Genomic DNA, 26314 nt, shown 5'->3' on the forward strand with positions numbered 1-26314 from the left:
ACACACACACACACACACACACACACACACACACACACACACACACACACTCTCTCTCAGTTAGTGAACAGAATTTTTTTTTTCCAGCTGAAAATATTTGGCTAATACAGTCCAAATTAATTAATAACTTTGGACTGAAAAAATACTGTTTAGGTCAACATGAAAAATGTGTGTCCAGTCCCATAGATAAGCATTACTGTAAAGGCAGTTGCAATAGAAGAAACAGGAGGGATTTCGATCATTTTGAAATATTGACAAAGCAAGTTTCATGTTTCTAATTAAAACCACACATTTAGAATTAACATCCCACTATGTTCTTTTTTCAGTCAGACTGGACAGGGAAAATTGAAGTATCTATGTAATTACTTTTAAATCACAAGAATTCAATTCTTTGCAAGTGTAGTTTTCTATGAAATAAAGATTGCATCAACCTACATTAGGCAGTTTTTATACCAATACATGTATTTTTGTTTTCATTAATATATAGGTAACTCTTTTTTGTACTTACAACAACTATTTTCCATTCATCAAAAGCATTATCCAGTACGTCAGGGGTAACAAAGAGAGATTTCCAACTTATTTAAATAAAACAAAAGGGCTTGACTGACTGCCAGGGATACAGGTTGTGTCAATTTTAGTAGAATAAAATCAAAGGTGAATCAGATATTAACATGACCCTGTTGCCGTGCAACAGTTATACAAGGTTCAGGGGCTTGTACAAAAATATTGGCCTCCTAACCCCACAACAAGCACCATAAAACATTTTAATAAACATTTCTCAGAGATATATAAAAGGAAAGATATGTAAAGTATTTGAATTTAAATTAAAATAATGCTTCTATTGGAATCTGGGAGAGGGGAGGTTGTTTTGTTTTTGGGGGGGGAATTTGTTGTCCTACTCGGATGCCTTTGAGATCATTTGAAGACAGCAATAACTGTCCTTGTTGTGGAAAATAGAAAGTTAGCTGAGATCAACTAAAACTTGTGGTTGAGAAAGGCAAAGAAAAGATGAACATGTAACAATGAAAAGACTGGCCAAGAGAAAATGCAACTTCTGTCTACAGTGCTGACTTGCAGTATTACTTCTGGAGAAGCAGTCACTGCACAGTCTCATCAGCTACACTGATGCCTGACAGACTTCTGAACCAGTTTCAGACTGTTCAAGGCACTACTTTTAACTTGCTCTGATCACAGGCTTATAGCAGCATTGCAAAATATAGTCATGGCCAGCTGAGCTAGACTCTCTTGTTAGATAGAAGGTAGGGCTGTGCGAAATTCTGCTGGCAGTTTTGTTTTGACGCTGTTTCGACTTGTTTCAAGCTCAAAACAGCAAAACTGAAATGAAACAGAGAGCTTTGAAACAGCCTCAAAACAAAACGAGGCAAGTTGAAACGTTTCAAAATGTTTTGAGTTTCAAAGCTCAAGCTGGGTTTGCCTGCAGGGAAACAGAAACTAAAGGAGGGGGAAGAAGGGGAAGGAGCGCTCTCATTATGGACTGTGTAGCTGGCCAGTGACTGTCACCCTCCCCTGGGGTCCCTTCCAATCCCAGTGCTCTGGGGCAGGGGTGGAAAAACTGCAAAGAAGGCAGCATTGTTTGAACTGCCCTGCTTTCTGCCTTGGTGTCAGCTGAGTGAGGGCACACCTTAACACACACACACACACACATACACACACACACACACACTGTCACCCACTCATGTCATGAGTTTTGCTTGTTAGTAGCTAGAGGTGCAGGGCCCCAGAACCCAGACTCCCCCTGTACCTATCTCCTGGACAGCTGACAGGCTTTGTGGCCACAGCAGGGCCTTGCAGACCTGCAGTTTTCACCCCCCTGTACCCCAAGACAGACACAATCTCACAAGCACCCATGTCACAAGTTTTGCCTGTCAGCTGCTTGACGTGCAGTTTTTCCAAAAACCCTGCACCTATCTCCTTGAAACATGGCAGGTTTTTTGACCTCCACAGGAGCTAGCATGCCTGAAGTTTTGACCCCACTGTGGCTAAACACATACACGTGACAGGAGTTTTTTTGTTTTCAAGATTTTGAGGTGCAGTTTCCCTGAACCCCCTGAACCTATCTCCTTGAAACTTGGCAGGCTTCATGCCCTCAGAAGGGGCTACCATTCCTGCAAGTTGCATCCAAATCAGGCCAGAAATGTCAAAGTTATAGGCTGTTTTGAGCTTCCCCATTATAGCCTATGGGTGAAACGTCAAAACAGCGTTAAAACAGAGAAACAGTTTCGACGAAATGAAATGGAACAGCAGTTCTGAATCAAAACCAAATTCAAAATGAAATGCTGTTCCATCCAGACACAAAAACGCAACTCGAAATGGAAAGGTGCTGTTTCACACAGCCCTAACAGAAGGCAAAAAGAGGAAAGGGTGGAAGAAGATGTAAGGAAGAAGATGTTTGGTTAAGTTCAATAAATAGGTAGAAGCAGGCTGTACAGAAGTCTAAAGCACCATGGCCCTTTAGCATGTATAGGTTAAATAAAAAAATGCTGCATGTATATATAGGTTCAATAAAAAAAAAATGCTGCATTCATGTCCCAACTTTAGTCTCCTCACTATTCTAGAGTACTCCGGGGCTGGTCAGAGTTCTCCAGGGTTTGTTCATAATTCTTCCTCTTGAGGTTCAGGTTTTTCCAGCTCAGCTTACTTTCCCTGATTTTGGTTGGTCCCAGAGGTAATCTTGACCCTCCTGTCATCAAAGCTTGCTCATCTCATCCCTGTGTGTACTCTAAGTATCCTGTGGCCCTTGACTAAGCTACCTCTGTATGAGAAACACACCACTCTTATCACTTGATTCCTTCAGTCCACAACTCCCTTCCTTCATAGAGTTCAAACTGCAAACTAGTTAACTTGGATCCAGCCATCCCCTTCAGTGATCTCTCCTAACTCCCCCTACCATGCCAAGTCCGAGATAAAGCACCCTCATTCTCGCCCGCCACATCTTTGATGTTATGTATCTTATAAGGGAGGCTGCCTTTTGTCCCCTTGCACACGGTGCTCTGGTCTTTCCTGGACCCTGTTTTGTATTGCTTGACTTGGTGCCCCCCAGCCTTATGGGCTATGCATGGCTCCAACCACCCCTGTACCATGCCCCAAGCCTCACAGATGTACCCAAACGTTGTTTGGTCAATTTCCTTTTCCGCGCCCCCGCTGGCGCTCTCTGGCTTGTCTCACAGCCTGCGCCCCGCTGGCACTCTCTGGCTTGTCTCACAAGTGCCCGCTCCGGGGCTTCTTGCAAGTGGGGGTCAGGTGGCCATAGCTGTGCCTGGCCCCCAAATCCCCTCCTCGGGTCTTAAATTTCCTGTGGGGCTCAGGCAACCTCGGCCTTACCTGGCCCCAATCCTCTGCACCCCTTCTCAGGGCTGGGGTCAGTGCACCCCTGAATATTGTGCCCTCTCTGGCACCAGGGCCCCCACACTACCAGGGAGCCCCTATGAGGCCTCCTCCAACCCCTAATAGCCTCACCCGTTCTTCCGGTTTTTAACCAATAAACAGAAACTACAACCTCTTGGCTACAACATAAACTCAAACCATCCGGTTATAACATGATTCAAGCCCATGACAGGGTTTCTCCCTCTCTCACCCATAGCAACTGCTTGAGTATCCTGGTCTCTTCCTTTTCGTTGCTCCGGCAGAGTTCCCACCCCTATGGCTGCTGGCAGGAAACTGCCTCTCTGGCCTCAGCCTGGATATATATATAGGTCAGGCCCTGCCCCCTTCCGGTCAGCTGACCAACTGCGGTTGCCCTGGCAACCAGCACCTGTACCTCTTTATAGGAGTGGAGCACTGAGGTGCTCTGCGACAGTGGCAAAGAAAAACTCAGCTCGCGGCGGCAAAATGGGAAGTCCCCTGGAAGTGGTACTTCTGGTTTCATTTTTGCCGTGTCCCTCAGATGCCAGCTAATAGAGATTTCTGGCTAACAAAGTGCCAGTTAACACAGCTTTTGCTGTAGTTGGATCAAAGTACAATTATTAAGGTTACATATTCTCCATTATCCCTAGCCTGGTAGATATATTTTAGGGGTCTTGTCAGCCAAAGTATATGCACAAAGATATTTCATGATATAGGAGTTTATACAGTACTGATTTTTTTGCTTTATGAGAAGCCAGATTTCTCAAATCATAGCTTCATTACTGAATAACCTGTTTTTGTAAGATTTTGTTGTTACGTGTCCCTATGCAGCTGGCACTAAAGCCAATCAGAATTTCTGACAGAACATTTTCCATTAGGAAATGCTGACTCAGCACAAGTAAAACATTTTATTGAGATTTGTCAATTTTGACATGTTTTTAAAGGAAAAAGTAAAGAAGCAATTTTTGAAGGTTAAAAAAAGGCTTTTGGAATGGAGTATTACAATTATGGAAATTGTAATACAAAAAAAAATCAGAACAAAATATTTTAAATGATATGAACTGGTTTTGGGGGAATTTTAATTGGCAGGAAAATTGGAAGGGGGATTATCCTTTTTTCTGAAGCAGAGCAGAATCTTGTTGAAATTGTTTGTTTCAAAGAGAATACTACAAACAATAAAGAAACAGTGTTTCCAGGCCATTTCTAATTAACTGGGGTTTTTAGTTCTAAGTGGGAATGTGTACACAAGACATTTATTGCACATTTCTACTTTTAACTTTAAAATGTTTACTTTGACATTTATTTAATAGTTAATTAGTCAAGTGCACAATACGTGTCTCAGCATCTACACATACGTCCGTATTAGAGTACAGGAAATTAATCAACTTCGCAGCAGGAAAGTCTTGTAAAATAGTGCCATGGTGCAGAGTTTTTTTTGTGCAGAGCATCACACATATAGACGCTACCTGGACTGTCTGGGGTACCTGCCAGCTAGTTCCACACTCAGGCACCTCGTGCGCCAGCCATCCTACCCCACCCCCACCTAGCACATGGAGCCCAGCTGGAGCAGCCCTGGGTAGCAGGCTGACCCCCTGGGGTGCCCTGCCAGCCCAGACTGCTCCAACTGGGCTCCACATGCTGCACATGAATAAAATATAGACCAATATGCTCCAGAATTTTTTGCTCCTGGGTGCACATTCAAAATGGCATGCCTGAGAGCAAAAAGCTCCAGAGCAATAAAGAGTTTATTTGTGCATCTTAGTCGAACATGTAGATGTGCCCACTTAAGAGCTCTCTCAAATGCTTAGCAGTTACCAGGTCACCTCTCCTTACACCAACTGGGACTGTCCCTATCTTCTCTATGAAACTTACCCCTTCCAGAGACTACCCCTAGGTTCCTCCCTATACGCATAGGAGACCTCAATGATTAGTAGTTTCTCCTCCCTGACTGGATTTAGAATGGGGATCTAGCTGGACTTAATTTTCAGTGGGCAGCAGGGCCTTAGAAGTGCAGAATTTATTTGGAAGTTTTTGATGTTCTGACTGATTCTATATTAGAGAACATTACATAAATAGGTTTACGTGAATAAAATAAAATAAAAAACCCCTAATGCACTCTTAAGTGGAGATTTGTAAGGCATGAAATGTTTGGTTATAACTATCCATGCATGTTCCAGGACCAATTTGTATCCCAGTTTTAAAAAGGTCTTAGTATTTATGTTAAGAACTTTGACAGGGGGTAATAAAGGATACCAGCTCTTCAGACTAAATGCTAGTCAAATTTTTGAAGAAAAGTTTGACTGTTTTCACCTTTTCAAGTAATAAAACCTTTTTACTTGGGATGGTTTTTACAGCCATAACACTTCAGGGAGGCTGGGCTATTTAAACTGTAGCTTCACAGTTAATTAATCCACAACGTATGAAAAACTAATGTCTTTCTGTCACCAAAACACAAGGTGCTCCACAAGCATATTTTGTGTACTACAATGAAATGTCTGGAAAAAGGACAGGGTTTAATGGATTGTAGGGGCATTTTTCTACAGAATACAAGTCTAGTAGAAGCAACCATATCCTGGTCTAATCAAAGAGTACATCTATGAGAACGTTGTTTTGCACAGAATTGTGTTTCCCAAGTAAGCTTTGATTCAGAAGTTTCAGTGAACCTTAAAAAATAACACCTCCCGCCCCCTCATACATTCAAATTGTCTCGGCTAAAACTGCTAAGTTCACTTATTGCTTGGTTTCCTTGCAACAAAGTGTTCCCTGGAACTTTACCTGCTTTGTTTCCTTGAGTTCTGTAGCCAGCTGCATTGGCTTTTCCCAGCCTCTCTGATCCTACAGAGACGGGGAGGTTGGGATGGATGTGCTAGGATTTTCAGGACATAGTTGTGATTTTTCGTGCCAAACTCATGACACTTTTAAGAGTCTTGGATTTTCAGAAAATGCTGAGTGTTTGCCATAAAAATAAAATCAGATTATTAAAAAAAAAATAGTGTGGGGACATTTAAAAAATAGTCCAGATTCACTGGGATGTTTTTGAAAAAAAAAATCTTGTTCATAGACAAAGATTTTATTTGTAAGAAGAGCCACTCTGGAGCCAGGTACAGACATTTTTTACTGGTGTAAGTGACTGGAAACCTGTCTATACCCATAACAGAGGAGAAGTTCAGCACACAGACTGGTTTAAGAATGGTGGAACTTGGTATAAGATTTGCCCCCACCTGTCCCCCACCAAAGGGCAAATGTGTGTTCTGTTCACTACCAATCTAAACTATGCTGCTTACAGAAAACCACATAGCTTGGATCGATTTTGCCTCAAGCTTTTTGAATGTCTACCTAGCCTGAAATCCCATCCACCTGCTAATAAGATCAGGGTGACAATTAGAAGGTCCTAGGGGTTGGTTGCCCTTATATCCCACCAAAATGAGACTCTTACTGAGCCAATTGTTTACATCGAAAACATTTGTTGACCACTCCTTGTGTATAGTATACTACCAAGCAGTCAAGCTTCTGTTGACCTAGACCTGTGAGTAATAACAGGAAGTTATCACAGGATCTATAACCTTGCAATTGTTACATTATGCATACAGTAGTAGACAGAGGAACTTGACAGTTTGCCAAGAAGTGCTATTAAGACAAAGGATTTAACCAAGCTGTATTGATAGTTGATGTCAATTCCCTTCTGGAGGGTCAAGACAGTAATAAAGGAAGGTAGAATTGAAATCAAGAGTGTGGGCAGATATTCTGATATACAGGAATATGCCCTGTTCCTAAAGGTTTTCTCCTCCCTGCTCCTACCAACTGCCCCCTCCCTCCACCTACACATACACAAATCACATGTATAACATACAAACATTCAATTAGCTATTAATCTGGGCTGCAACACAGAGATTCTTTACAATTCAAATATAATCCAAACTGAGTGATTTGCATACCTTGGAGATCTTCTGGGAGAAGAATAAAAGGAATTGTGAGTTGGATTTCAAGTTAACTCTAAAATTAAATATAAAAACCTATGTTTAAGCAATATCTTTAGTGTTGTTGAAACTGACAAATGCCATGGAAATTAAATTGGGTTTATAATGGAAATTCTGACAGCCCCTTAACTATAGTCACAGTTGGCAAAGATAGAATACTTTAATGTAAACATATGATTCCCTGCTGTGTTTATAGTGTAAATGAAATAACTGTTACATATATACTAAAGATCCATTAACTGTAGCACCACTACTAGCTATTAAAAGCAAAAGGAAAAACAATAGTATTTTAAAGGTATTTATGGCAATGTTAAAACACTCCTCAAATTTGTGTCAATTATGCAGGCAGAAATGAGTATAAAGGTTTATTAAGGAGACTATTTGTGAAGCATATTATGCAGTATTTGTACAACTGTCTGAAACTATGCAATGAGTTCTACCTAGGAAGCAGTCTCTCATATCAGTATGGCATGTGTCTGAGCAAATCCATAAAATTACACAAATATTGTCTGCACTTCAGTGGGCTCCATACTTTCTTTCAGATCACAATGAGAACTGGTATAGCATTTGGAGGTTTATCCACAATCAAGGAGAATGCATTGTAATAGCATCCTAACCAGATTTTCCTTACAGAAGGAAAGGTTCACATTTAACCTAGTGACAGCATGCGTACCTCCATGAGTTTTGGGAATTCCCTATTTATAGGTAAGTATATGTGCACACTATCAATTAGTATGCCAGGGATCATCAGGTGTCACTGTTTGGCTGTAAACTTCAGGGGTAACACGTAGCGGGTGCACGTGGGTGCATGTGCACCCCCTGAGCGTGGTGGTGCACCCCCTGCAAAAAGGCACCACCAACAGTGTCACTTGCTACCATGTTGCTGACAGTATCACTGGCTGACAGTGTTGCTCACTGCAAAAAGGTGCTGACAGTGTCACTCACTGGCAGCATCTGCAGCCTCTCCATGATCATCCCTGGGTGCCACTGCTGGCAGCGCCTGTGGTTGGTGCTCACCACCCCCCCGCCACTGACAGTGCTGGTGGTGTCTGCAGGAGCTCCCCTGCTTACTTGGTAAACATGCATCTCATTTGACCCAAGACTGATTGTCCTGGGGTTTGACCCTGATCAAAACCCATTATACCAGCATTTTTTAACCTGTGGCTCATGACCCAAAAGTAGGTTGCAAGAATATATGAAAAGGTCTTGAACAAACTTTAGAAATGGATCATATTTTCCATGCATTTTAAAAAAAAATAGATGCTGCTTGTGTTTCACCATATGGTAATGCTGTACTGTGCATACAAGTAAACAAGGAACCAGGTCTTCTGTTTGCTGCAGAAAATCGCAGATTTTGTCCTTTACAGGAGAAAAACATGGGAAACTGCTGGTTTCCCTTTGCAGGCTGGCAAAGTTCCAACCTGCAAGGGGCTGCTTGGGACTGGAGGGAGCAAGGGAAGGGTGATCAGGTAGGGGGTGTCATGAGCATGTGCATGCACTCGGAAGCCAGGCAGCACGAACAGCACTCCCTACAGGTAAGTATATGGGCTGGGGGAGAGCACAGATGATGCATCAGGGAGGCATGGGGGACACTAGTGATGTGTGGGGGAGTCATGGAGGGCATATGCACCCCCAGACTTCTGTGCCCCTAGTAGGCATGAGGCTGCAAGCCTGGCTGGTCTGGCATGGGCAGGAGCTGCCTCCACAGCCCAGCAAGCGGGACCCAGCCCTGCAGGGTGGAGCAGGCTAGCAAGGCTCATTGGGATCCAGCTGCACTTCCAGCAGTGCAAGAAGTAATGGACATCTCTACCCTGTAGGAGAGGTGGTAGGCAGCATGGGCAGCCTGAGGGGAGCAGCAGTGATGGCCAAGCCATGGTAGTGAGGCAGAGATATGGCCTGGTGGACAAGTCAGTTGTAGCAGGAGGAGGTAAGGAAAGTGCCTCCCCTCCCCCATTCATTACTCCTCCTCATGCTGATGACAGCCTGGCTGGTATGTGGGTCCTGGTGGCTGCTGGTGGCTGCAGGAGTAATGAGTCTTCCCACCCTACTCTGCCCTCCTGCTCAGGGTCAAGAAAGTGGATCCTGCCCATGCCAGTCTTGTGAGGCTGCAGCCCTGTGCCTCCCATGGGCATGCCTCCCATGGGCATGTGCCACCCATACCCCCCACCCACACACCCCTGCCCCACACACTGAGAGCCTGGGGGGAAGCAGGTTGGGAGTTTGCAGGGCCAGGGGACTGCTTCTCCTTAAACTATTTACTGAGTCAGGACTGGCCCTCAATGTTTATACATGGGCCCTAGTACAAAAAAGGTTGAGAACCACTGATTTATACACATCACCCTTACAGGCTACCCTGTCACTAGTAGGTGGCCAACAAGAGTACACAGCTTGATAAGCCAGTCTCTTGAATTAATCACAATAACCATACAGATGTATAACAAGGTGTCCCAGGAAAAGGTATTAGTACATTTTATCTAGCATACTTCAGAAAGACTTGAAGTAGGATAGTGAATGTGTAGATCTGCATGATGCCTGGACAAAAGGCTCTCTCCCAGGACAAATGTTACATCCCTTCATGACCCTATAGTTCCCCAAGTATTTCCATAGTGATTACCTAAGAAAATATTCTGTGCCTGTTATCCATGCATTGCTTTCTTTTGTAAATACCGTGCGTAGCTTGGTGTTTTTCACAAGTAGGTCTCAAGTCACTTTACAAAGTTAGTCAATACCTTCATTCAACACATGGGGAAACTGAGGATCACAGGCTAGTAATTTAGTCAGGAAGAGAAAATGCAAAAGCAGGTGGAAAGATCTCTCTGCCTTGATCTCCTATTACAGTAAAATACCAAGATAGAATTACTCTCCAACAAGTGGATACAGGCAGTCCTCAGTCTTATGACACAATTGGTTCCTAATAACCACGTCTTAAGTTGAAACTTTGTAACTTGGACCCAATTTTCACATAGGAAACCATGTTATAAACGGGGGATGGTTCCTGAACCAAGGCCCGATACCCTATTTTCACCAAAAATAACCCAGAATTTTGTACTTAATCAATTATAGATAAGTAATAGCTATATTCATGTATTTATATTGTAAATAGCGATCATCTTGATTTGGAAGGACTTTGAGGCGACTTTGCTGGACCTTTTGAAGGGCTCTTGGCTGGAGTCCTCTCAGGAGTCTTGGCTGCTTTCTTAAAGAAAGTGTCCAAGGAAGTTTGGACAGACGTTCTCCAGGGAGATGGGCGACGCAGCGAACTTCTTCACTGGTGTGGTGTGGCATTGGATCAAGCACCATAAAGTCGATACCAATGTCAGGAAGTTGAAAGGAGGTGTCAATTTATAAATGTTGTAAGTGTGAAATGTTGCAAGTCAAAATGTTGTAAGTTGAGGACTGCCTGTACTGGTGACGAGACAGGATTTTTTAAAGAACAAGTTTTCTGAATACTGTTTGACACACTGTTTCAGTTCTGGTGCATAGATATAAATAAAGCCTTGGCCTAGTGTTGCCAACCCTCCCGGATTGGCTGGGAGTCTACCAGAATCAGCATCAATCTCCCAGTGACTACTGAAAGCAATTCAGGAGATTTACATAGTATAATGTTAGCTAAATAGCTAATATAATGTCGGGGGAAAAAAATCTCCTGGAATAGCTCCAATCAGAGTTAGCAACCCTACCCTGGCCACATGTTAAATTCAAGACACTATACATCATTAAAATGTTCTACATTATATGTGCAACTTTTTATGGCTTGTTCCCCATTTTGTCACCTTAAATTGAGTGTACATGTAGTGTCTTTCCCAATTATGCCATCATTAATGTGTTAATTGTGGCACACATGCAACATGTAGAAGGGGACTAAAATGAATTAAACTTAGAATATAATTGAACGGTTTTGGATATCTGTTACTGCTTCCACTCAGAACAACCAGCTGTATATTACAATGAAAGACCACTTTTCAGTTTCTTAGGATGACAATTGCTGACTTGAGAATTGCTATGCAACTCATCAAGATGGGTTTTAATTACTCACCTGTAACGTTCTCCACAGGACTCCCATTGTCTCAAGAGGAATCTTTGAGACCCAAATACCCGGATACTGCAATACGTCCTTTTTGAGAATGTGTGTTAGGATTATTCCACGTCTAAATGACTTGGAAGACTCTAGCCATCTTCCTTCTTTTCAGTGGCAAATGTTTGTGGAAGACTTAGGTAAACAGTAAACAGCTCTCTCTGATGGGACACATCAGAGAGAGCTTCCTTTAGGTTTTAGCTTAACTATCCTGAACTCTGTGATTACAGCTGAACCCATCTTGCCGGTTGCTCTTTGGCATAATTTCCTCATTCCTGTCTACAATATATTCACCCCTATTTAGAATTATTTGGTAACAGCAGCAGTGGAAAAAAAAAGAAAGCAAAACAGGGTGAAAAGTATATAATTGCCAGCAATTATTCTGTGTTCTCCAGATGAATGGGAAGGTGAGAAGAAAAAAAAAAGGAGAGATGATAGCACTCATGTATTGTTCTGAAGAGACCCTTTGCCAGAGACAAAAGCTATGGTCTATAGTTCAAGGAAAGAAGGAACGTAACAAGGCTACCATGCCAAGAAGACTCATCTTTTCATCTTAATAGTATCAGAGAATATATAGTTGTTTTATATGGAAGGTGTCCACCTTAAAATGTATTAAAAGTTACATTATTTTAGTGTCCATTAACACCAAAGAGGAAGGAAGGAAGAACTGGTTCTATTTGATCTGAAATAGTCTTTTTAAAATAAATAAATAAAAAGATATTGAGCTATCTTCTACAGTGCCATTGATAGCTTTTGTAACCTGTACTGGTATTTATCACGTGAATATTGTAGAGAAAATGGTTAGAGCACACACTTTCATTAGAATAAATAACTAGAATCTGTAGCTACAGTCATCCTTTTGTGACAGGAAGTATTAAGTATCACATTTGACCTATTTTGCATGCCATCACCTCTTAGATGTCATTACCTTCCCATAATTCAAGAACTTATTCCTGTTTTAAAATAGCATTCTATATAAACACATGGGTGAGAGTCTCAGTTCATACTCTGTGAAAGTTTTTTCTCTTTTGTTCTTCCTTGTCTTACCAACTACACTCTTTCATCAACCCTACCATCTCATTCAAATCTTCTGTATCCCTTTTCACCCTTTCGCTACCACTTCCACATCCTCTTCTGCATATGTTCCTGTTTCTGGAGTCTGCATCTCATTTCAGTGTTTCTGTTAACATATCAGCAGGATTATGATTAGAGCTAATTGGAGTTTTTCTGCTAGCAGTTCAATTTATCAAAAGCATCATTTTTGTGGGAACAACTCTTTAATAAAACTTTTGTCTGAAAGGTGTCTTAGGGGTACGATGGAACTCTTGGTCAAATGCAAGATAGAGAGGGCACTCAACTGGGATATAGGAGACTGAGGTTTCAAGTCCCTGCTCTGGGCAATATCCAAATTGCTAGTATTCTTGACATTTTCTGCTAATTGAGAGATGCAAATATGTTGTAACTATTATGTCTGGGGACCAGGGCCAGACACAGGCATAGGCGAGCCAGGAGGCTGCCAGACAAAAAAGGGCCCCCAAAATGGTAATTTTTATTATTATTATTATCATTATCTCTGGTGAAAGGGGGCCAGATACTTAAAGTTCACACAGGGCTGCCAGGAGTCTAGGTACGGTGCTGCTGGGGACTTAGTGCATTTTTGGATTGTGGTATGTTCCTACTATTTAAAAAAGGCATGATATGCTGAATTTCTCTTACATAGAGACTACCTATTAATGTAGTGTGCTTTGATATTTAGTGGTGAATATCTTCTTTAGTAAATGTTTACTGTGCAATATTCTAAACTATGTAGTTAAATGATACACATTAGGTTTCATGTTATGATGTATTTACAGCAGGAATTATGCAACTACTAATTATTTTTAATATTTCTATCTTGCATTAGGATTTTAAGCTGCCCTGATGTAACTGACTATCTGCTTACCATATACAAATAAAAAAAATGGAAAAGATAAACTGAATTATTTTTCATCTCTAATGCAGAAGGACTTCAGGAAGATTTAATAACCCCTTTGGAAGTGCTTGTGATCAAGCATCGATACCAAACATTATAAACTTATTCTGAAATGTATAGGCAGTGTGATAATCTTTCATTTATCACATAAAATGAAATATCTAGCTGATTCCATAATGAAATCGTCTTGCTAATATTAAACTTCACCCAAAGTCTGTAAAGGAAATGACAAGTTGTTTATGACTTTCACAAAAAAGCAGAGCGTATCTTATCATTTAACCAGTAGTACGTTACTTCTTCCTGACCCCCAGCATTCAGAGCATTCTTTGAATGTAAGTGGCAGAAAGTTGATAACATATACAAGAAAAAGGAAGATGAGTTGTAGCTGATATTTGTGAATATTCCTTATACAATTCCTTTAATCTAAATGCATCAGTAGGAAGTTCAGTGCATGAAGAAAGGGACAAGATTACCCAGAAAGGTTGTGAAATTTCCATCCTTGTCTATCCTTAAGACCTGGCTAGATAAAGCTTTGTCTGGGATGATTTAGTTGGGGATGGTCCTGCTTTGAGTAGGGGGCTGAACAAGATGATGTCCTGAGGTCCCTTCCACCCCTAATTATCTGTGATTCTATGATCCAGTGATTGTATAAACAAAGTCTGATTTTCTCATGCTTTCACTCCGACTACAAAATCTACACCTGAAGGATTAGATCAAATAAAGAATTTTAGTATCTGAAGCTGAACTTAAAAACTGAGGGGCCTAATTCTGATCCCAGAAGTCCCTATTTAGCTCCAGCTTTTCCCTGGAGGTGTCTCCTTGTTTGACTTCAAAGTTCTCCAGGTGTCTAGAGTTTTGGATCTGGTTGTTCCCAGAACTGCCCCAGTGTGAACAGTTCAGTCCCCATCTCCCATCTCCTGATTCCCATTAGGATTCAGAAACACAGCATCCATCTAAATCATTTTGCAGGCCCAGTCTAGGAGGTGTATTCAGAGGTTTGTATTGTTCATTTTTTAATATAACTGCATAGTGATTAGAGCATTTAGCCATCTGGTTCAATGGCTGATTATATTCAAACCCATGTATCCCACCTCCTAGGAAAGTGCTCGTTGACCAGACTTTTGGCTCCTCTGGGAAGGGACATCTGCTATCCGTCCTGCTGAAGCTGCACCACTGGAGGGAGGGAGAGGGTCAGGGGGACTGACTACATAAGCTACTGGTTAGAGCACTGCTAATAGAGCAGCTTTGCATTCTGGCCCATTCTCCTAGGACTATTACTGGGTAAAATATAAAAACAGTTTAATATAAAATACAGAAACAGCCTTGGGAACTAGGACCAGAATGTAGGATTCTGTCCCTCAGCTGAGTATCCTAAGCAGTGTGCTACAAAGTTGTGCTTCCTTTTGTGCATTTCAGTACTTAACTCCCAGGCAGCTAAGGTTATACTGCCAGCAGCCCTTGCCTTGCTCCCCTCCTGTGCTGGCTAGTCTACTAGAGTGATGAGACAGTCCCAGTCTTTCTTTCTCCAGAGCCTTACTTGTCATGTTTTCCCCACTATCCAACCAATGCCAAGTCTCCTCCTCTGTCCCTAGCTCCCACTCCTATCCTCATTGCCCAGCCAGTCCTAGTTCATTCTCACCTGAATCTCTAATCTCAAATACTCTGTTTCAATCTATTCCATTCCCTCTATCTAGTCTACTTTTCAATGCCTCTGTATTCAGATCTGACTGCTTCTACTTCCTGGATAATAGCAGTAACATCACCTTGACACCAGCAGAGAGACAGTGCCACCAATACCATGGCCATAGCAGCAGTGGGGGTTTTTTTTTTGGGGGGGGGGGGGGGTTGCCATCCCCTCCCTCAAACTGGCACACATGGAGGCTGCCTCAATTGTCCCACCTTAGTGTACAGGGGTACTAGAACCTTTGAAAGAGCTGTTCAACTTCAAAGTGGCTGGGTGCTATATTCCACATAGACCACACCAGTGTCTGCACACTGCACAATGCAAAGACAACACAAGCAGGGGCCATAGTCCCCCAGGCTGCATGTTTGCTGCATGCGTCTGTGTGGGAAAGCTTCCTCTCCACTCCTGCTGCACTATGCAATGCGGAGGGACAGTCAACCAAGCCACTGCTTTGCGTGTGGCCGATGTGTGGCACAGCAGCCTGCCTCACTCTTATCTCCCCATGGACTTCCCTGTGGCATGGGTGCTCCAGGCTGCTGGCTTCCTGGCACCATGGGCTGCAGTGCCATATCCCATGCTGCCATGCCCCCTGCCTCACCCCTGGGCCACCAGTTGAACAACCCTGTTCTTAAGGAAAAAGTATAATTTTATTTCCTTTAACATTAATTCTCACCCCCCAGCACTATTTAAAAAAAATGGTTGAACCAAAATAATCAGTCTGATGCAGATACACAGTGGGCATATCTATATGTGCAATTAATTCAACTGAATAAACTCTGGTTTAGTTTACTCCGGAGTTCATTGTTCCTAGGTGCTATATTTACACATGCACCTGGGACCACAGTATGTTGGGTTAGAGCAGCCTGGGCTGGCAGGAGGCCCAGGAGGTTAGTCTGCCAGCCTGAGGCTACTGCAGCCTGGCTCAACGTGCTGCATGGGGGCTGGCTAGGGCACGAGAGTAATCCAGTGTGGGGCTAGCCAGCAGGCAGCTCCTTCACTGAAACACCCCCGTGCCCCAGGCAGCCCTGTCAGCAGCTACACATGTGTCGTGGCACACTAGATAATGCTGTGACATGACAGTACTTATGTTTACAAGTACTAACCTATGGCAGGGTTTAGTAGTTTACTGAGAGCTAATAGGGCCACGTGTAGATACGGAGAGTTTACTGTGGAGCTAATTAGGCAACTCCATGGTAAATGTCTCACGTAGATGTGTCCAGTATGTAAGATTTCAACCCAGTTGGTAAGCATTGGCAGAGTTATAAGCAACTGAACAGAGTCTTGTAATGGGAAGTGTCAAGAAACCTTAACAGGTGGTGTTATCAGCCTTACTTACGAGCAATTATACTATTGGCATATCTAACAACAGAATTTTCTAGGGGCGTTCTGACGATAGCTTCTTTAAAGATTGAACTGCTCAGATATAATTAATGGAATGCCATACACATATTAAAATAAATTATACATTTCTTTTAATTGCATTCCAAAAATGCCAACACCAAATCTCTACTTGTCAAAAAGCAGCGCAGGACTTCCACAGAGGAAAAACTTCTTAATCCAGTGTCAGATCTTATTCACCGTATTCAAACCTGCAGCTATTGCATCAGCTTGCAGCCACTGGATAGGAATGAAGACTACTGTTTAAAATTAATAACAATAACTGACCAGCAGATCTGCAGCCCAGCATCACAACTGGGGCATGCAGACCTATAAAAAAGGGATCACAGGATCACAAGTAGCAGTTTGTAGAGATACCTGACTGTCTAAGAAAATATCTGCTGAGATGATATGTTGCTGTTAATGCTTCTATTGGCTCATCACACAGAACAACACGTAGATCTGTATAGCAGAGTTATATTCCTTTTCTTTTCCTTCATGCTGTCAAAGGAACTTGATATACTAGTAGGAGGAATAGACTATCAAAGCTATAATGGATCTGCCACATGGTTCTTAAAAGAAACTTGTCTTAAATAAGTAAAGAAGAAAAAATATTTTTCTATACTATTTCCATATTACTAAGCATAGCTTCTTTATCTTACATAGGACTTAGTTACTATTATTTTCATGCATTTGTGTTATAGTGCTTAGAGGCTTGCACTGGGGGTCAGTTTCTTGATGTCCATTCCTTACCTGTTAGGCCTTAAACTCACCTAGATTTAGGGAACCTTATGAAAGCTGAGATGCTCACTGCAAGGGTTTTCTGCACAGTTCTAGATCTTGAGTGATAAATTAATTTCAGCTGGGTTTCTGTTCTCCCTTCCCTATCCCACTCCCTTATGCAGTATTATGTACAGGAGCTATTGGCCTCTGCTTTAACCAGACTGCTCCACCAATGTACACTAGTACACTAGCCCCCAGCAAGCCAAGCACTTAAATATATGTTACAATTTAATCACACACAAATCAATCACACTGAAATCAAAAGGGAAAATTAATCATATCAATGTATACAAATATATTGATTGCACAAGGTTTTCTAAGTTTCCCTTTTAATTATTTTGCAGACTATTGTGTCTCAAATTCCTTTACATACTACTACTTTTTTTTTTTTAAACTGGCCCCTTGAACAAATCACCCAGACTGCTTTGGTCTTTGGACATAACCACTCTAGACAAGGAGCACTAAGTTGTATTAATATTGGACTTGCAAGTTTTAACAAGTACATGCTATTAAGTAGTATACTTTTTTAACTGAAGGCTAGCTTCACTCTTGGGAAACACCCAATAGCGTACCGTAGGCCACAGGCATTTAATTATACTTTATACTTGTTTTGCCCTCTCCAAATCTGCATGACTGCATGCTCTGAAACAAGTGTCAACTTTGTTTCCTAGGAAGTAACAATATTCCTTATCCCACTAGGGGGCACTGTGACTCTTCAAATTGTTTATGAATCTGTTTGTGGAGAAACACATTTTTGTGTTATTTTTAGCAAAGTTAAGAGAAATGTTAAAAATGGTTTCTTTAATCTAAAAGAACATTTTCCCTGAGCAGCTATCGTACTTGAACAATGCACATTCCAGCCTGGAAGAATCAAAATATTTCTATTTTACAGAAGCAACAAAAAATGTAATTTATTAGTTTGAAATATTGCCACTCTTACCATTTATTATGCTATTAAAAGTTAAATTAAATTAAGCACCCATTCCTTTTGTGGCATGAGGATACTAATCTGTTTTATTTCTGGTTCATTTTTTTTATTGATTTTTCCATCAGTATAGAAAGATGGCTGCTTGAAGAGCCCATTAGTAAAGAAGCATTAAAATCAATTAATAACTCCTTCAAATGTGCACGTACACTGCTTGAACCATTTCTTGCTGTACCAAAGTCTGAAGCACTAATTTGTGGCAAAGCACAGTGCTCACCTATGGAGCTATAAAAATAAATAATTTCTAGTTAGGTGAGATGCAGAGGAGTTTCATCAGAGTAGGTGAAGATGCTGAGAAAAACATTTCTTGCTGAGGGAAGCAACAGAAATGTAGACTGGATTCTTTAATATTAAATCATTTGACAAATCTGGAGAAGCACCACGTCCAGGAACTTATTTGTAATAAAGAAAAACATATTGCTAGTCCACCATCAGACTGTGTGTGTTTTAAAACAAATCTGATGCATAAACACTGCCACCCAACACACAGAAAGAAACACATTAATTACCCATTTTTTCCAACACACCTTCCATAAAAGTACCCAGATTTCTGTTGTTAGGCAGACCAGAAAGGGAATATTTGGTGGGACTTAGTCAACCCCCCTGATTTCACACAGGAAATATTTTCTGCTTTTATGTTATAATTTACTTGCTGTTTCATTATGGTTCCACGGTGTTGACATGCAGTGTATTTTCAACATGGTCATCTCCCAGAGCTGAGCTAGCACTTTGCCTCCAAACATTTAACCTGTTTGTCCTTAAATAGAGGGTTATATATTACAGCCATTGTTGCTTGAAGTTTATCATATTTGGGATAGCAACCCTTCATGAAGGTTTATTAGTATACTTCTCATTTCAAATAGGCTTTATTTCATGGCCAAAATACCTTTTTCCCTCACTTTCTGGGCAAATTGTAGAGCTTATTATAAACTGAGTGCATCTACATGTGTGCTTTACTGCAACTTGGCTAATTAGCTCTGCAGAAAAGCATCACTGTGTACATGTGCACCAGTATTAGGGCACAGTAAATTAATTAACTCTGCCATAGGATAGTACTGTTGGGGACAGTACTATCTTACAGCAGAGTAATTAAGTGCAATGAAACTTATGTGTAGACAGCGACAGGGTGCTAGAATGTGGGGGATGCCTGCTGCCCAGCTTTGCACCTTAGCAGTCTTGTGCGCCAGCCAGCCCCTCCACTCACCAGGAGCCCAGGGCTGACCCTCCTCCCCCTTCTGAGCCTGCAGCCAGCCCGGGACTGCTCTGTCCTAGCTCAAATTATTTCTGTCCTGGGCACATGTATAGAAGCTGTGCCTGGGAGCAGATGACACCAGCTTGAATTGTGCCAGAGTTTATCGTGTTGCATTCTTTTCACATGTAGATACACCTACTTAGTCAAGACTATAAAGAGGTTGAACCAGTTTGTACCCACCCTACACAACAGTCTGCCCTGTGAGAGAACCATCAGAACCCCTCTCCCCCTCCTTTTTCTAACTAGGCTAGTCTGTTGCCCTACCCAAGAAAGAAGAGTGTTTGCTTCCTGGCCATTGTGCTGCACAGATCTCAAGAGATCTACAAAAAGTATACTGCTGCAGAGGTCCTCTGCCTTCAGTTCCTTAGCAGCCTATTTCTACAAGATGTACTCAAAGGTTGAAGGCTGGTTGGAACTTTTTAATCAAAAGGTTTCAGGAAAAAAACAAAAAGAGAGAGCAAGACTGCCCCAGAGCCAAAGGTACTTCCCTGGAACTTGGGAGACCCAGGTTCAATTCCCTGCCTTGCCAATGACACCCTTTGTGGCCTTGAGCAAATCACTTGGTTTCACTCTACAGAAAAAGCATGCTCACCATTAGCTTCAATTTTATCTGCAATTCCTATAGCACTGTTGATATATTATGTTGGTATGATGGACATTAAATGTATATACCTTAAAGCACCATTTCAAAGCAAAAGCTTTCCTTGCAATCATGGCAGTTTTTGATGAGGAAAGCTTTTTCAGATCCGGAAAAAGAACCCCGAATATCCAATAACCAAGTGGTTAGGGGACTCATTTGGAAATGGGAGATGGGCTCAGGGTGCTGCTTCAAGTCAGGCAGACTGGGGGCATTAATCTGGTCTCCCATATCCCAGGTGAGAATCCTGATCCTATCTATGACTTGGATATTCTTGGATTTTTCTTGCCTGTTTTCACAGAAGTCATCCTGATGCAGAACAGGAAAATATATGAAATCTTGAAATTTGGCCAGGAAAACTATATCATGTATAGCTCTAAACATTTCCCACCTTTCCAGGCCAGGCAATAGAGACTCAGAGATTAAGTGAAGGGTGAGGGACATCTGGACTATGAATATGCAAACAAGCTACCACAGTATAAAAGGTAGGGCAGGGCTTTATCTCGTCACAGATCTTCTGCATTAATTAGGTGTATGTAGACTTGTACCTCATTCAAGTTAAGTTAAATTGCAGTAGCTTACCTGTCAGTGGGCACGTCTACGTGTGCATTAATGCATTTTAGTTAATGCTCATTAAATCTAGTACCTCCACTGTGAGGTATTAGGAAAATGCTCATTAGCCTGTCTTAATGTGCATTAACTAAAGAGCACAGTTGTTAATAATGCTCAATGCACATTAGCTAATTTTAATGCGCATTAACTAAAAGCATGGGGCACCAATACATGTGTGCTGGAGTCTCCTGGAGCATGGTAATTATAGTGTCATGTGTATCAGTGTCCCTGCATTGAAAAATGGTGGTGGAGGCACTTTAACTAAAACTCTTTCAACGAGCTTTAGTTAAAGTACCCCTACCACCACTTTTGATTGTGGGGACGCTGATATACAAGATGTTCCTGGTGCTTTAATTAGAGAAGGAAGCTTTTGGAGCTTCTCTAATTTAAAAAGTCCCCCACCCAGGAACATGTATAAACACCCATAGTTTTTTTGTGACACTTTAATGTGCATAAATAGGCTAATGCACATTCAAGTGCAGGTGGAGACATGCTCAATGACAGAAGTAAGTTACCACTGAACTTGGTGCATCATAAAGCCCTGCTTTCTTCAGGAATTTTGTGATACAGCTTGGAAACAAAAATATTACTCACCAATATAAAAGACCAGTGTCACATCTACTAATCCAACCCCCCACCAAAAAAACCCCCCAAACCCCCAAGAGAATGAGCAGACAGACATACCAATCACCTACAGTTAGCAGAATTCATGTGGAGATCCCCACTTTCAACTAGTACAGATTAGCTTAACTCCAGTCAATGTAGTTATGCTGATTTGTGCCACTTAATCTTGTTCTTAAAACTTTCTCAGCTGTAGCCTTAAATGCAAGCTGAAAAAATACAAAAATATCTGAAGTCTTTAAAGATAATTTTAACTGGCATTGTTCTGCAAGTGCCTTCTTCACATACCTCCTCTTTGGAATCTGTAGGGAGGGCTATAATATTTTATAGGGCAGTTATTCAATTATTGACTCCAAAGAAGAGAGAGACTAATCAAAGCAAGCAAGACCAAAGGAACAATAAATATTAGAGACAGCACAATGATTAGAGGGACACCATTATGTGGATCAGTGTGTGTGGCTACAATCAAAATACTTGCTTGGTAATTCACAGCAGAAGCACACATTTAATATGGGAGAATCAGGGGCCTGCAATCATGCAAATAGGGCAGCTACATCAGAAAACCACCCCATTTCCTAGTAACTGACTTTGCTTTCCATCTGTTAAATGCTACCTACAAGGTCACTGGAGTACAGACCTGACATTTTCCTTATGTTAATAACAACTACATTTTCCTGTTACAAGAAGTATTTCATTTTAGGCTACTCTTGATCTTGGTCTAAAATAAAGGACACTGCTTAAAAACAAAGGGCAAGGATCAGTTTCAATGACAAAAGCTGCCATTTGGCAATGCCTATTCTGAAATTAAATCATTGTTTTTGATTCCATGCTGTTACAGAAAATCATTGATTATAAAGAGGTTAAATTGGAGAGGGAAAAAACGGTTCTTTGCTCAAAGCGCAAACACTATAAGCATTATTGTAAACAAGAAGGATTCAGTGGACACAGCATCAGTGGAAAAAGGTGGCATTTCAAAAGTAAGCAAGTAGAGGAAGAGTAACTAAAAATAAGGAGCAAGCAACAGTCCAGGCAGTATTCAGTCATTGTGAGCTTGATCTTGAAGGGTTTCAGCACTGAAAACCTTCAGCTTTCAGTTCATGAGAGCATTTATACGTCAACAGATAAAAGGTCCAAGTGACTTACAGCCAAAGTCTGCCCTGATATAATATCAATAGCATTGCACAGAGTGAATGCCAGCAAAATATCATCTGCTGTGTATTGTAGGCTGACAGAGGCAATGTTAATACTTGGATCAGGTTTGGTTTGGTTTTTTTAAGTCCAATCCCACCTTTCCCACTTTACCACACTCATTTTAGTCTAACATATGGGAAGGGTTTATATGAGTATGTAGAGCATGGAAATCAAACGCAAGCAGGAGTTCTAGCAGCTGGAATTCATGATGTTCCATATTCAGACAGATATTAGTGATTCTTTTGCACACTTTGTAAAGAATTAAATTAATGATTTGGGGGGAGGTAAGGATAAGAAAAAATGTTAACATATGGGGAGCACAGTCCAGTCTCATTAACTTGCTGTACTTTAATAAGATACATCCACTTATGTCTTCTGGTCTATATTAATATTAAAGAAAATTACCAGGAAACAAGATACAAATGCAGTTAATTATGCACAGTATGTTACAGAAAATAAATGATTCTGCCTTATTTATGACCTATTTGTATAAATCCAAATATGTGGTGCACCTCTGTAGGCTATAATGTCAGTGGAATTTATACCCGTCTGTCCTTTGATTTTCTTTTCTATCCTTGTATGCTATTAATGGATGCAACAGTAGATAGAGCCATCACATTCAGCACTTAATCAGCATTTAACCTGTAGCTACCCTTGTATATAGACTATATGACATGAGAACAGGATAATTCCCAGTCATATTTAAAGGATATGAATTAACCTGGGCAAACAGCACTTTATCTTGTTCTTTTTGACCAAAAACTAAGCTCAGTTCTTTATTTTGTATGATGGCTTCCGATAAACAAAACATTACTTTTATATGCAGGTCAGCTAGTTGGGCCTCAGATACATGCCAAAGTAATCATTTTTCATGAGCAAAGTGTAGTGCATGTTAAGTTTAGGAGCAGGCACTAAAAATAGCCCTTTTCTCTGTAGCTGAAGGAATAAAGTCCTTATTGGATTTAGCCTTTTATGGACCTAACAGGCAAATCAATCGAGCCCACATACAAAATACTGACACCAAACCCATCCTAACCATTAATGTGACTACTAGAGGTGTTAATATATGTGCTCCGGGAGTAGAGGAGGGGCTTTAGATCAAGTGCCCCGCCACCATTTTGAAGTGTGGGGACACTGATACATGAGACACAGGAGGCTGCTGGAGCGTGGTAATTGCCATGCTCCAACAGACTCTATCAATTGAGTCTGCTCCAACGTGCTGGATTTACAGTGCATCGGAGCAACCTCCCTGCTCACGTGTAGGCACCCTGGTGGGCAAGTGGAGCTGAAGTCTTAGTGGATGCCTAAAAGGATGTACTTGAATGGAGACAAGGGGGGCACCTCCACCTTCCCCTCTGCATTCTGCATCTTCCCTGCATCAGTTCTGGGAGCCAGAGGAGCTGGGAGATTGGCATGAGTGAGAGTCCAACTTCTGGGGGAAGGTGCTGCTGTCGGGGGGAAATGCCCATATTGCCAGGACATTTAGCTTGCCCTAAGCACAAACTTTATCATTTATACATCTAACCCAAACTACTAGGTCCCTTCCTGTTCATCTTTGACGAAACCTGGGTGCCAAGAGTTCTGCTTCTCTTCATGTTCAGAATTATCCCAGTGTGAGCAGGTCACCAAGTGCTCCCAGACCTGTAACGTGAAATGCCTAAAAAAACTTGTTGGATTAACATGAAAAAATAAAAATCAGGGATCAGTCCCTCTTCCTATGTAAGTTCCCTAACTGCCAGGTTACAGAATATGCTCGCTTTTGTTCTGCTTCTCTCTAGACCCATGAACCTTGCATTCTTTCCAACACAGGGGCACAGCCTCAACAGGAAGAAGACGGGATGCCCATAACTGGACTAAGCCAGAGCTTAACATTTAGAGCATTGTTTTGAGGAGCGGGAGATGCAGATTTGAACTCCCTCAACCTGATGAATAGTTAAAACCAGGTCTCCCACTTCCTGGGTAAGTGTACTGACCCCTTGATTTTCCCGTTTGAGACAGGTTTTCCTTCTTTTCTTTCTTTCTTTTTTTCAATGGAAACAACTTAGGTTTTGATGCTCCAAGATATGGGTCCTCCATTTTTAATTTTCCAAGGGAAAAAAAAAGGGAAGTGTCAGTTTGTCAACCAGAGATGGGCAAACTCTACCCCATGGGCTGGATCCGGTTGGCTGTGCAGTCCATTTCCTAGCAGCCCCTGCCCTCATGGCTTGGGCTGGTCTCCATGGGGACCCCAGCTGCATCTGAGTGATAAAGCACAAGCTGGGGTTGCCATGGAAACCAGCCTGGGCCGCACTGGCAGCCCATGCAAGCAGAGCAGCACAGGGGCCTATCTGGAGCCGCTGGGAATGTGCAATGGGGGCAGCTTGCTTCAGAGCCTGCACACCCCTGCCCAGAGCGTGCGGGCTACAGATCACAGCTCTGCTCTGGCGCCAGAGCAAGCTGCCCCCATCCCAAGTTCCCAGTGGCTCCAGAGCAGCCCCCTGCCCTGCTGTGCCATGTGCGTTGCCAGCATGGCTCAGGCTGGTCTCCATGGCAACCCCAGCCTGAGCTTTCCTGCACAGGTGTGGCTGGGGTCTCCATGGAGACTGGCCGAGCCATGAGGGCAGGGGCTGCTGGGAAATGGAGTCCGGCTCCTGGCCAGATCGGCCATTTTGCCCACCCCTGCCTTGCACAAACATTGTTCCAAAGTTTTTGTAGGGACAAATTTCTCAATTCCTAGATGGAGTTTCTGATCACAGAGCAACCTACCCTGAATAGCTAAAAACCTAATGTTTAGGAGGGTCACCCATTCTAGATAAGGTAGAGCAGAAACTCAGAATCCCTTTCCAGCACCTCAAATCAGTGTCTTAAACAACCCATGGATTATTTTATGGTGAGAGGGTTTCTTGCTGCATGCACACCCACACCCAAAGTCTTTACTCTACCCCAATGGAAAAAGAACAAATAATTTTATTTCTATTTTAATAGAAACTTAAAAGGGAGAAAAAGGAAAAAACAATGTTCCATCCATCTCTAGTAATGAGTCTTTAGTGCTTATACCTTAAAATCAGCGGTGGTCAACTTGTGACAGAGGCATCACAAGTGACACAGGCAGCCTCAGTGTGTGGCATGTAGCAGAGGGGACAGAACAGGTAGCACAGAGGCTGATAGGGCAGGAAGCAGAAAGCAAAGCAGCAAATTGGGCAGGAAGAACAGAGAAGGAAACAGGAAGTAGAGCAGCAGTTCAGGCAAAGGAGGGGATTGGAGTGGCATTCAGGGTGAGTGCCGGGCTAATTTGTGACAGACCCACCAAAAAGATTGGCCCCCACTTCCTTAAACTGTCTCTAACTGGTTACTTTAAAAAATATAAATAAATAAATAAGACTGTACCTTAGCAGCATTCCTTGTGTTGGTGCAATAGTTATTTCAATTATGTTTGTAGCAGCTGCCACATCTTTTGTTGCAGAGAAGACTGTTTAGCGAAAGTAAAGGGATGTTGAGTCTGACTTTCATTAATGGCATTATCACAACACAGGTAGTTGTAATGGATTCTTACTATTCTGACACTGTTGCATGTTGATGCTCCCATTTTCTTGCAGTGCGTCTGCCTCTATCTGATTAGCATCAGTTTGGAAGATGTAGACCACTCCCTAGAAAGTTTCTTTCCTTCCAATATTACAGTATGAATAAAATAAAATATTTCTTTCCCAGAACCTAGATGAACTTCTTCCTTGATACAAAAGGAAGAGATGAATGAGATTTCCTGACACAAGCACTGACCTGGGTTCCCCTTTGCTAAGGTAACTCAT

At 41.9% G+C, this 26314-nt stretch overlaps 1 long non-coding RNA gene across 1 annotated transcript; it reads right to left on the reverse strand.

Moving 5' to 3' along the window:
* Positions 1 to 9514: 9514 nt before the first annotated feature.
* LOC109297004 lies at positions 9515 to 24677 on the reverse strand. The gene is made up of 3 exons (XR_002097140.1): positions 24668 to 24677; positions 13904 to 13907; positions 9515 to 9661 (listed from the first exon to the last, which is right to left on the reverse strand). It is a non-coding gene; the product is annotated as an uncharacterized LOC109297004 (long non-coding RNA).
* Between the last annotated feature and the right edge of the window lie 1637 nt (positions 24678 to 26314).

The sequence above is a fragment of the Gavialis gangeticus genome, unplaced genomic scaffold (assembly GCF_001723915.1).
Source record: "Gavialis gangeticus isolate Ggan-Ray unplaced genomic scaffold, GavGan_comp1, whole genome shotgun sequence".
Taxonomy (NCBI): domain Eukaryota; kingdom Metazoa; phylum Chordata; order Crocodylia; family Gavialidae; genus Gavialis; species Gavialis gangeticus.